Here is a 12,288-nt window from a genome sequence, read left to right as displayed (position 1 = left end):
GCGGGGAGTAAAAATGGGCAATAAAAATGCAATGTTGTTTTTGGCGTGTTCGCGGGCTCGTTGCTGTGATACGGCTGTGGAAAAACAGGCATGCTTGTGTGTTGGTTGAAAGGAAACTCTCTTTCAACTTTTTTTTTATTATTTCATTCTCTCTGGATCGTTTTTTTTTCTCCTTCCTATGAGTCCCTGAGAGAGTTCTTTTTGAAAAAATCGTTTGAAGACACACACCAAAAAAAGCAGATCGATTTAGGGAATGATGGAAAAGGTGGCCTCCACGGTGAGCTTCACGATTACAGGCAGCAGGGAAGGTACCGGACAAGCATTGACCTTCTTTACTTCATTTCCATTTTTCCAAGCACAGTTTTGTGACACTCATTGCATTACTATTCGCAACAAAAAAAAAAAGAAAAATGTTTTAACCGCTAATGGTCATTTTTCTTTCGTTTAAATGTTTCGCTAAATAACAGACGTCCGCTGTTCCGCGTAATCATCGAGCCGTGCCACTCGTTATTTGGAAACATGAGCCATGTTTTTAGCAAAATTTTCCACCGACCTGCCAAATTCAATGTCACCGAATGTGCGTCGCGTGTGTGTGTGTGTGTATGTGAGCATGGGAAGGAAAAAAGGAGAGTAAAAATGTGAGCGTGAGAAAAAAAATCTCTCCCTCAAAAAACACATCTACTACATAGAGCAGAGAGTGGTGTGAAGAAGAAGAAAAAAGACGGGAAAAACTATGATGAAATCGAATGGATAGAGGTACCGCGGCTCAACTCACACACCTAGTAGGCGCTTTTCCAACGTACCGGTAATGGAAAACTCGCAGCTCCATTTTCCAATGTTTGCCGAAAATACCTTTAACAGATATTTGGTGAAAAAAAAACGGTTGTCCACTAAAACATAGTTAACAAAACATGCGGACGAAAAAAGACTTGTGAGTGTAGTGGTAGCGAAAAAAACTCCCCCTTCCCTCTCCCCTGCTGAATGGAGGGGGCCTGCTGAGCTTCAACTCACACCATTCTAGGCCGGAAAAACTGCGTGAAAGGTGTGAAAGAGATGGATAAATTTAAAAAAAAAAACCTCACCACCAAACTACATCCCCCCCCCCCAAAACGCTTCCCTCTCATCCACCAAATGGGGATGAAAAACTGCATCCACCATATTATATTTCACATTACGGATTTTTATTCCGTACTTTATTCGTTTTTTTTTTTTTTTTTTTTGGAAAACGCATTGCACATCAATCGATGGAATGGATGGAATCGGTTTGGCTAGCTTGGATAAAGTTTTCCACTCCACAAGGAGACCGCTTTTATGCGTGTGTGTGTGTACGTTTGTGTGAGGGAAAGAGAAGCAAAATGGTTGCAATTTTTTCGCATTAATTTGTTCGCACATTCAAACATGTTTTTTCGCGATTTTTCTTCAACAACAGCACCAAAAAAACCTGCACATCAAGCGTGCTCCTTTGTATGTGTGTGCATTGGACTGACAGTTTTCATTTAATCGTCTGTCCAGCCTAATAGACGGGAAAAGCAACCCCCATTTGACCGGCCAAAAATGCTGTCTTCTCTTCGCAAAGTTTTCCTCTTTTTTCCCTCATTTCCCTTCCAATACATATATAAAACTTTTCATATGTTTCCACATTGGATTTGATCATTTTCCATCCTGCTTTTGTAAAGCACACCCTCACTGCTGCTACGGCTCTTTCTTTCTCTTTTTTTCTCTCACTCTCTCACTCTTCCCTTGTGGGGTTTTTTTTCTCTATATTTTCGGTTAAATCCATCCGTCGTCGTTCACAACCACAAACCAGACATGGAGGGCCGGTCGCACACTGGCATCACCATCACCACCACCCAACAGTTCCAGTGCTAGGTGCATTTTATTGCTCCAACTTCCTCCCTTTAACTTCCACTTCATTCACCATCTTTTCTCGCCGCTCCTCGCTACCTATCAGTCACAGGGAAAGAGGACCAAACGCTTCCAAACCTACGCACGGAAAACTCGAAAAAGGCCCTTTTTTTCGTTCGTGTCCCGGCATCCACCATCACACACACACGCACGCGGTAAAAGTCCGTGGAATTTTTTTTCTCTCGCTCTCGGCCCACCTGCTCCTGTTGCCCAACTGCGCCAGCCTTGCTTCCTACTCCGGTCTTTATTTTATTAGCCCCAGCGAATTTGTTGGGTGTGGTAGGGTTGGGTTTTTTTTCTTCTCTCCTGTGACTAGGCTGAATTTTCTACCCCTGAAATAATTTTTACAAAATTAAAAAATAACATTTCAGGAAAAAAAACGCTAATACGTTTGGAAGAAATGTTCCGAATTTCGTATTCGATGTACTGCATTTTATCCTTCAGTTTAAAAATTTACTTTGAACTGAAGGCAGTGCAAAGGTGTGCAAAAAATTCTATCCCAAGGACAAACGTGTTACACCGCTAAAAAGAAACTCTCTTCCCAATACGAAAGAAATGACCACTTTAAAGGAAAGTAAAGCTATACCATACATTATCATTGCATTTAACTGACTGTTCGGATCTGGTCGGGGTCATTCTGTACCCCGGTGAACCCCTTGTTCCCGGTGGGTTCGGTCATTGAGCGAGCAAACTTCCCTTTTTTTGTAGTTGCACCCACCAGGAGCAGGGTTCATAAAATTGCCGAACTAAATTCGTGTCATAAAATCATCTAACTTGTGAGGTGGATCGGTGCGAAGTTTGTTGGCACGGTAGCGAAATTTGGTTTCAGTTAGCAGCTTTGAGCATTGCATGGGATGGACGAGAGCATTGGGGCTTTTTTTTTTCTTCGCAATGCGACCGATTGGTCGAATATGGAAAATGTCCTTGAGATAACGATATCGGGTGACTTTTGCTTACCTGCTGCAAATCGTTCCTTATGTATTCAAATTAGGAATGAAAATTGAGCGTGTGTGGCAAAACATCTTTTCATATTTTAGTCGCAGTTAGTTCAATCAAGTGAACTAAAAAAAAATCGCTTCCTATTAGTACAAGCTATATATTTTATGCTTCATTTCTATTTATTTACTTCATTTCTAATCATCCCTACGTATAACTTGTCAAAATATTCTCAATCAGTCCTGATTATAGGAACCTTGATTTACCTTGTTAAGACCATTCAACTAAAGGAATTTCATCTTCATTTCAAATAGATACAAATTAGTAATAAAAAAACCTAAAAGATATACAAAAGATATGAATACAAGTGCAAAACAAATAAAAGAGCAACTCCTTTGCAAAAGAATTAAAAACTTTCAAAACAGAATTTATTTGTTTGAAAATATGTGTCAAGGAACATAAAAAGGAACATTAAAACAGCAAATAATTATTACTAAAACTATAAACGATACAAAAGAAAACGCTATAAAAATGTGAAAATAATCAAGAAAAATCAATCAAATCAAAATAATATCTCAAAAACAGCGTAGTATTCTAGCTTTAACAGAAAAAACGAGTAAACGTCTGATAGAACTAACAAATACATTCTATTAAATGGCGGCCCGGTGTTGTAGGCGACAGCGGCACTGTACGGCAGGACCGGGGCTCAAATCCCATCCGGACCGTCCCTCCTTAGTGAAGACTAACTATCCAACTTTGTAGAAACGACAATCTAGTAACCCATTAGATGGCCGGCGTGACCTTAAAGGTCGTTAAGCCAAGAAGAAGAAATAAAGGAATCAAACATAAATTTTGAAATTTTGATTATTTTGATCTGCGAACTAAATAATTAAAACACTAAAGATGAAATTTTCCTCAACTACACAAACTGTGTGTTACTCATACGATTATAGTGAGCATAATATGTTCCTGTGTGTGTGTGTGCGGAAGGGGGCTTAATATTTCCCTTCTTTGCTGTGGGTTTTTGTAGCCTGACGCATACTATTATTCAGCATTATAATCCTGCCCCGTTGCAACTCGTTCGTGCGTTGGAATGAGACGCATCAAACAGCAAAGTGTCCCTCCACACACACACACAACGCACACACCGTGTACATAGTTACGCGCTTTTTCCCGTGCCCAACTGTTACCTCTGCCGATTGCGACATTATTATGTGAAAACCGTGTTTTTCTTTTTCTGTGTACGCACCTTGCATCTCTTTCTGTATGTTTTGTTCTCTCTCTCTCTCTCTCTCTTTCTCTTACGTACACATTCTCGACTGATGCTGTCCGGCCAGTTAATTCTTTCGATCGAATGGAACAAGGGTAGCGCTTGTACGGTTTCGGTGGAGAGAGAGCAGTGGAGAAACGTCCCTTTACCGCCCTCCCGATGGCACCACACCATGCTAACTGATTTAAGCGCCTGATGAGGAGGATGATTTTTCGTGGCAAAAAATTCATTTTCATCCTCTTGTTTCAGAACATGTCCTCGGCCAGGAGTGCATATGGAATGCAAACATACCCACACAATTGTTCCCTACTTCCTCATCGCGCTGGACTATATCCGTCTCATTAGTATGCTTAATTGGGGAAATTGGGGAGGGTGGGGGCTGCAGGTGTGGGGGGAGAAAATATAGGAAAATTCAGTAAACGTTCGAGTTGGACGCCGGGCGACGGAAAGCAACAACACACACAAGGGCACTTTATTTAAAATTTCGTTTAAAATTATAATGATGTCCATCATCAAACGGACCCACCACAACCGGCATTGCAACCCTTTGCAACCCATTTCTATCCTACCATTAGGCCTATCAGTTCCACCGCGAAACACAGAGAGAGAGAGAGGGTAAGCGGATCCAGCATACGAGAATCCTTTCAAAACCACGGACCAGGAGCCGGCCGTTTGTTGGTCGAAAAAACATAAAAGGGGATAAATTCGCGAACAGTGCGTTCGCGTATGTAGAGTATGCGCCCAAACTCCCTCCGAACTGTCCATCCGAAAATGTCTGGACTGTTCCGGCGTTGTGTTGCGCGTTTGCGGAAATCGGATCGGATAAATGGAAAAAAAAGCAGAGAACGCTAGCAGTGGGATGCTGCGTTGTGTGGGGTTTTTGCGTCCTCCGTAGCGTCCACCAAGCAATTGCTACATACGATCCGCATCCACCCACCCCACTGGACAGATTCGACCACTAACTAGCGCACACCGTGCATTGGTGTGTGTGTGTGTGTGTGCAGAAGGGCAGAAGGGTGTTAAATTTTTAAACCTCCAGTTCGTACCAGCATCCCTCCAGCAAAGGCTGATTATACGAGAAAAAAACCCCCACTCTCCCGAGAGGTGTGAGTGAAAAATATCGATTGGAGTTCAGTTTCGGCCTGTGCCTGGGCTATATCAGGCTTTTTTATGCTGCTCTTCTGCTCTATTCGAAATAAAATTTTCAGTTTCGCTTGGTGGTGCGTGGTTGCATGATTGCATTTACTATTGCGTTGGGGAAGCGAAATTGAGTCCCGGAAAAATTTTCTCCATTTTATTGAGTGAGCAAAAATCGAGAGTAAATCGGTGGTAGATTTTTTTGCAAAGCAGAAAAATGGAGAATTTATATAGGAAATTTATGTGCTGTCGTGTATAAAACTGAAGAATATTTTGCTAAAAATGTTTTATATTAATAAATGAGGGTTAAAAGGATTTTAGCAATATTAGACCAGCTCAACACTATGTGCAAGATAAAACAAACCAGAATTGTTTAATTGCTTGGAAACAGCCATATTTTTAATTCTGTATGACGGACGATACTAAATAGTGAGGACTGATTATCCAACTACGTGATATAAACAAGTCTAGTAAGCGATTTGAAGTCCGGTGTGACCTGGAATGTCGCTAAGCAAAAAATAAGAAGATGCTTAAGATGCCTTTTACCTTCGCAAGGTCCTGCGTTAAGGGGATAGGCTCGCATGTCATCTCCACAATTTGACGGGTAGCAGAGGGTCAGTCAGAGACTTGGTGGTTGAAATTTCGGGAATCATTTTCTTTAAGAGAATCAAGACAATCCTGATGTCCTGACGCTGATTTTGTGGGTTCCACAAACGGCTGCAACCCAGAAGACTATCTTTGGCGATATGTGCGAGCAGTTGAGCTGCTTGGCGATGCAGATATCCCGACATTAGTCAAAGCCGGATGAATACGTTCTTTGGGGCTAGTGGTGAAGATGCTGGAATCAAACCCCACTAGGAAGGTGCTCGTTGGCGACTGGTTGGGCACGAGGCGTACGGGAGGAAAGCGAGCTCGTTGGTTGGATCAGATGCAGCTTAACCTACCGGAGATCGGATGCAACCTTGGGACGAGTTTCCTGGAAACGGGTTGGGGACGGGCAGGCCAATAAAAAGCAGATTATTTTGTTCTGCACTGTACTTATACTTTGGGTCGCCTGAAGGTATGCAATTTGCAAAATCGTATACAAATTCGTTTAACGCTACAAGAACTAAAAAAAAATGAGTAATTAAGCAGGCTAAGCTTTTCATTTGCTAAGTTAATCGAATCACTTGAATGCAACATTTAACATTATAAAAATGTTAAAGATAACCCGCCTAAATAAAATGTCAACTTATTTCTTCAATTGCTTTTCTTTCCTGACCGTTTTTGCTAGCGCATTCCATCCGCTACGCAGTTTGTGTTGACCGTTTTATTTATGAACGCAAACCTCAAACAGGTCCTCACCCACAAATGGGAAACAAAAATGCATAAACCATCACGACGCGTTTCGTTCGACACGATCCGTGCTGTCTCAGTGTCTTTGTTTGCCCGCAGACTCCGTGTCACGTTTGTGAAGAAAAGGCCCAACCTACACCCCCCCCCCCCCCCCCCAAGACTTTCTTTTGCGAATGGCAACAAAGATAAATAGGAACGTGAATGATCTACAACTGGGCCGGGGTGCACCGCGTCACGGATGTTGTGACGATGCAACGCATATGTGTAACAGCAGCCGCGGTTTACAGCGCCACAGCGTTTCGATTTTTCTCGGCCAGTTTCCTACCAATCATTCAGCCAAACGTGCTTCTTTCTTCGACGAAACTGTTTCCTTCTGTTGCGTGGGGAAAAGCGGGGGATGTCGTTGTTTTTGTTCGCCATTTCATGCGACTGCCAGTGAAAGGTTTATGTCCTTTTTGTGGATTTTTGTTCAGGAAAATCTTGGACAAAGAAAGCAGCAAAAGCTCGAGAGAAATAGTTCAAAACAAAGGATCATTTTTTTTAAAGTTCTTCCCATGGTTGTCTGGCTTAAAGTATTGTTATAACTGGAAAGAAATATTATTATTTACATCATTACTTCGACGGTAGTAACACGGCTTTCATAGAGCTCAATCTCATATTGCTTACTTGCTCAAAATAAATGTAAAATTGGCCCTTCACTCTTACCCTTTCCAATAACAGCAAAACGAAATATGAGAATATAAAGCTTCGAAATAATAATTGAGTTCGGTTCATTATAAAATCCCTCGCCTGGAAAAACAAAACTGGGAAAAACCACCGCAGTACATATGAAGGCTTTTGATTGGGGTTTTTATTTAACTGTTTATATGCATGCTTTTGGTTCGGATTTTTCCTACTTTTTTCCGCTGTGTTTGGATACATTTTTTGTCCACTTTTTGGACACTCATTTACATACAAAATGAGTGCATGGGCAAGCCGTCAAACCGTAGCAAAAGGACTACATTTTCCATTTTTCTCTAGTAGCTCCGGTGAGGTACAAACAATATCGACTCTTGATTGAGTAAGAGAGCGAGAGGAGGAGAATAGAACGAAAAAAATATATTTTGTTTTATTTTGCACTTATCAGGCCAAATCTACACACACAGGTATGCATATAGGCAATTTTCCTTTGGGTAAATGTACATACCCGAAAGAGTTTTTCAATTAAACATTAAAAATGCACAATGCACATCATTATCACACGCAATGCACTCCTCAAAACCCCCCTAGGTGGACGCGATGTTTGTCGCCCTTTTTGTGACCAGTAAAAGTATGTGCATCGGCACTGCCAATGCTACGGAATGGGAAACGATCTGTCCATCCTTGTTACACTTGTAGCTTTTTTTTGAAAAAATCCCCGGTACATAAGCGTTGCCGTAATGCATCCTGGTGCAGAAAATGCAATAATAAGGAGAGCAGGAGTGTGAGGATTGCGCTGGGATTGTGATGGACACTGATTAAAGCACCCCTTTTTGTGGGTGTGTGTATGCCTGTACGCGTCTGCTTTATGTTGCTTATCTAGTGCGTCCGTGCTGTATGGCGCTATTCGACGTTGCAGCGAGCCCTCACACACGCATTGTGTGCAATTCTAACGATAACGCACCCACACTCAACCCTTTTAAAATGCATTATTGGCGATGTCGGATGCAGTGACAGCAAAATACACCAAAAAAAATTAACCCGAATGTGAGTAAATCAACCAATAAAAATAAACACGCGAATGAAGTAAAAATTCGTACCAAATATTTTGAACACACACACACTCTCTCTCGCGCGTCGTATTGACAACAAAGATTTGCTGCAGGATATTTTTTTCGAATTCAATCCTCCCCCCCCCACCCCTCTCCTCATCTACCCACTTTCCTTGTGCAGGTTTTGGCCGGGGGAGAAAACATAAAGTGCATCCGACAGAAAAATCAATACTCCTCCAATGTTCACCGATTTTGCGAAAATTTCACTATCGAGATGATCACCGATGCATTCGGCTTTGTTTGGGGGAAAGGAATTGCAAAAGAGAGTTGTGTTTGTTGTCGCGAGCATAATCATAGTGATAAAGAACCATTTTTTCAATTTGTGAATTGAAAATTTCATTTTATTTTTGATAATGAGATCCTTTAAAAACGTACCGAAATGGATAAAAGATGGATGAAATAAAGATATGAAAGAAAATAGAAATACATGTCAAATTGAGCATTAACATTTTTAATAATTAAAGAAGAACAATTGAGTTCTCAAAACAAGTGAAATAATATGATAAGATGAGCTGCAAAGTAGATAAAACATAGTAAATAAAAAGATTGAAATTAAACAAATGAGAATTTGTAAAACAATTATAGCAAACCTATAAACCAAAATAAAAAAAAATGTCAACATGGTCTTTGAGCCATAAATAAATGAATAATAAATCAAAAAAGATATGTCAAAATGAAAACTGTGAACTAGTTCAAGAAGACTTACTAATCTTACGTAAAAAACCATACGCACCCGTTTCGAGCCCAACTAAACTTCAAATGCCGAACTAAACAGATGCCAAACGTAACTTTACCTTTACCAACTTAGTAATCAGTTTTTATAAACTCGAATATTAAGGTGAACTTATTGTTTTTCACTGTAAAGAACAAAAAAATCGAGATTTACCTTTACATAAAAGCATTTCGACATCGCGAATGAACCCAAATTGCATTAAATTGGTGTACCACAAGTTATTAAAACTGAAGAAGAAGAAAAAAAGAATTTCTACCAAATGCATTATGCACCGCGTGATGCACCCGATGCATACAGGCGCCATGCACTGAAACTGATTGAGTTATTCTGCCGAAATTTAATTAATTATGAATTTACAAATAATGTTGCGACACCCTTACGACACCGGAAACTGGCAGCTTATTTATACGCATACGCAATTTTCCATTCCTTTTTTATATGTGTATGGGTATGTGCATTCCTCACACACACACACACACACGGACGCATAAAAGGTCCGAAAAATAATTCACCACCATTGCCTGAGGTACAGTACTTTCGTTTGGTTGAAAATTGCAAATTTCCGTATCGACAAATTTGATCAAGCACCCCCGAAAGAAGGAAAGTGCCATCGATAAGCGTCGGGTTTTAGGGCAGCTTTCTGCTGCCCAGCGGGACACAATTGAGTCGCGAAGTTCAAGCTTAATGGAATGGTGGCGGCTGCTCGGCACAGGGAGGGCGAAAAAAAAATGCTCTGCGCTGCACCGAGCAACATAATTCTACCACGCTGGACAATTCAATCACCGAAACCGATGAAATTTCAAACGATACACTCAGCATAACCGGCACCGGAGTGTACCGCGTTCGTCTTTTGGGGGCAGGAGGGGAAGTGTGAGACAACGGGTCAGCATTTGCAAAAAAAAAAAGATGCAATCCATTTCGAGTGGTAGTCGAGTGAAGATTTTAAAATTTGTCGATGGATAGACCGAAATAAAATAAAGCCAACAGCGTACTACCGAAGCGTTGATTGACGTGTATTTTAGTGCTGAAGTGTACCTAGATGGGGGAGATGTGCAACGGTCAGCTTTCGTTTAAGGAGCGCAATATCATTGCGGAGCGGCGAATGCATCCGTGCATTCGCCATTCAGTTTTGGGAGCTGTGATTGAGAAGCTGCCAATGGCAGGAAATAAATTCGGCATTATGTTTGACTGCTTAATCATGCGGTATGGGTTGTTATTGTGATCGTTGTTGAGGTTTTTAAAATTTGCGTTTATGTATGCTTGTAGTAAAATTCCAGAACTAGCTAAAAAGCAAAAATTAATTGAGATATTTTCATGCACTTTCATGCTCCACAATAACCGTTTTTAAACCATAAAACCTACGAATAAACACACAATTATTGCGATTATTTTAAGAGGAATTTTACTGTTTGCACAAACTTCGATGTGAAATCGAAACGGCTCGGCGAGCCTAATAAAACCTTTTTTCTATATGATTCGACACCAAATATGCCGCATTTTTGTTTCTTAAACCCCCATTTGCATGCAATTTCTGCTACCCATGAAGCCTAATGAAGTTGCCCCAATAATTGCACTCAAATTGCACTAAAGCTACCCGGACACAACTGCCATAGTCCACCAAATATGGACCGCTATAGTAGTGCGATAAAAGCGTTCGCCCCTGAAAATAACGAACATCAATAAAAATCTGCACCGAACGCGTGTGTGATACGGTGTGTTTCTGTCCATGCCAAACAATGCTGAAAGGGAACGAAAAAGTTTTGCTTGCAGTCGGATGAGCGGACTGGATCCAAAGGCAGGGCAGGGAGATGGTAAGGAATCTTTAGATTTTTAACAAAAGAAGCGCAAAAAAAGCATCCATTCGCGGATGGTCACGGATGGAGTGGCGCATTAACGACGGACGACGCATTTTGACCGCACGCTGGATGATTTTTGATGAAGTTTTTATCGTAATGGGAAATTAATGTATGAATTCCAAGTTTTTTCGGCGTTGTTCCATTTTTTAGTTTTTTTTTGCAATTTTGCAATATTCTTTTGGCAGCACATTTCGGAGGAAAGAAAAGGAAAAATGTTGACCGCATCGTACGGTCCTGTTGCTGCGAAAATGCGTGCAACAGTGAATGTAGGTTAGAAGAAAGTGCACTTTAGTAGCCGTTTCGAAATATTATCACGCTGTTGGATAATCAGTCCTCGCTCGCGAAGTCACGGTCCGGATGGGACTCGAATCCCGGTGCTGCCTAGTGAAGACAGGTGCCGCTGTCACCCCATACCATCGAACGCACCGTGAGTTTGACCGTTGGGCAAATCAACCAAGAGACTTAGTCTTCAAAAAGAACTTGTTGATGAACGATCTTATTGTTTAGATTTACTTATAAACCCACAAGCTAAACGAATGCATTAAAGTCTTCTTGAGATTAAAGCATCTTTAACATCCCAGTCGCGTAGTTTGTTCTAATTATATTTAATTTTGGCTAAACTAAGTCCATCAGCCTGGTCTTGAGCTCTCAAAAAATTATTGCCCCAGTCGAAATCATCAAGATACGTCCCGATGATCTCCATAAGAGCTCTGGACATAATACCGACTAGCCAGGTAAGGCAATTTATGCGACGTTTCTCGACTATGACGCTTTTTAAACCACTAAAGGCATATAGACAGACTAGTTATGTTGTTAGCGTACGATAACTCCGACTCAATACGTCCACGTCGGCGTACATAACCCAAACATGTCTCTTCAAATATCTGAGCTCGGGCGTACGGGAAACCCCCTTGGGAAGATGGGTTAAGCGGAAGAGAATAGCAAGCTTCCGTTCTCCATGCTAAGGGGCATCTGGTTGTCCCTTCTGTCTTTGTATCCTACTAGGATTCGTATCCTACAGGTCCTCCACCAAAAAAGAGGCTTTGATTCAAAATAACTCCGAAAATAACTATGGACAACGAGTGGAAACAAGGAACAAGCAACTGCTGATGCAGATGCAGAAGGAATGCAGCCGTGGATCACGTTTTCTGTTCTGTTAAGACTTGTTATTCTATAAATATTTCGCCGTACATTTCTTTTAAAACAAGGTAATGGAGCTTCTTAACCATATGGATCAGCTAAAACAGCAATATTACGTTACAAAAGTATACTCCTATCAAAATGCCATAAAAGTCTCTCAAAAGAGCAATGCGTTCATGTGTACTA

General features: G+C 41.1%; 1 protein-coding gene across 1 annotated transcript in view; it reads left to right on the top strand.

Annotated features, from left to right (window-relative positions):
- LOC126568490 (calcium channel flower) overlaps positions 1 to 12,288 on the top strand; it is a 120,684-nt gene that overhangs the window by 51,274 nt on the left and 57,122 nt on the right. The gene's annotated exons all lie outside the window — the stretch shown is intronic.

Source organism: Anopheles maculipalpis, chromosome 2RL (genome assembly GCF_943734695.1).
Source record: "Anopheles maculipalpis chromosome 2RL, idAnoMacuDA_375_x, whole genome shotgun sequence".
NCBI lineage: Eukaryota > Metazoa > Arthropoda > Insecta > Diptera > Culicidae > Anopheles > Anopheles maculipalpis.
This window is presented reverse-complemented; position numbering and strand designations above follow the sequence as displayed.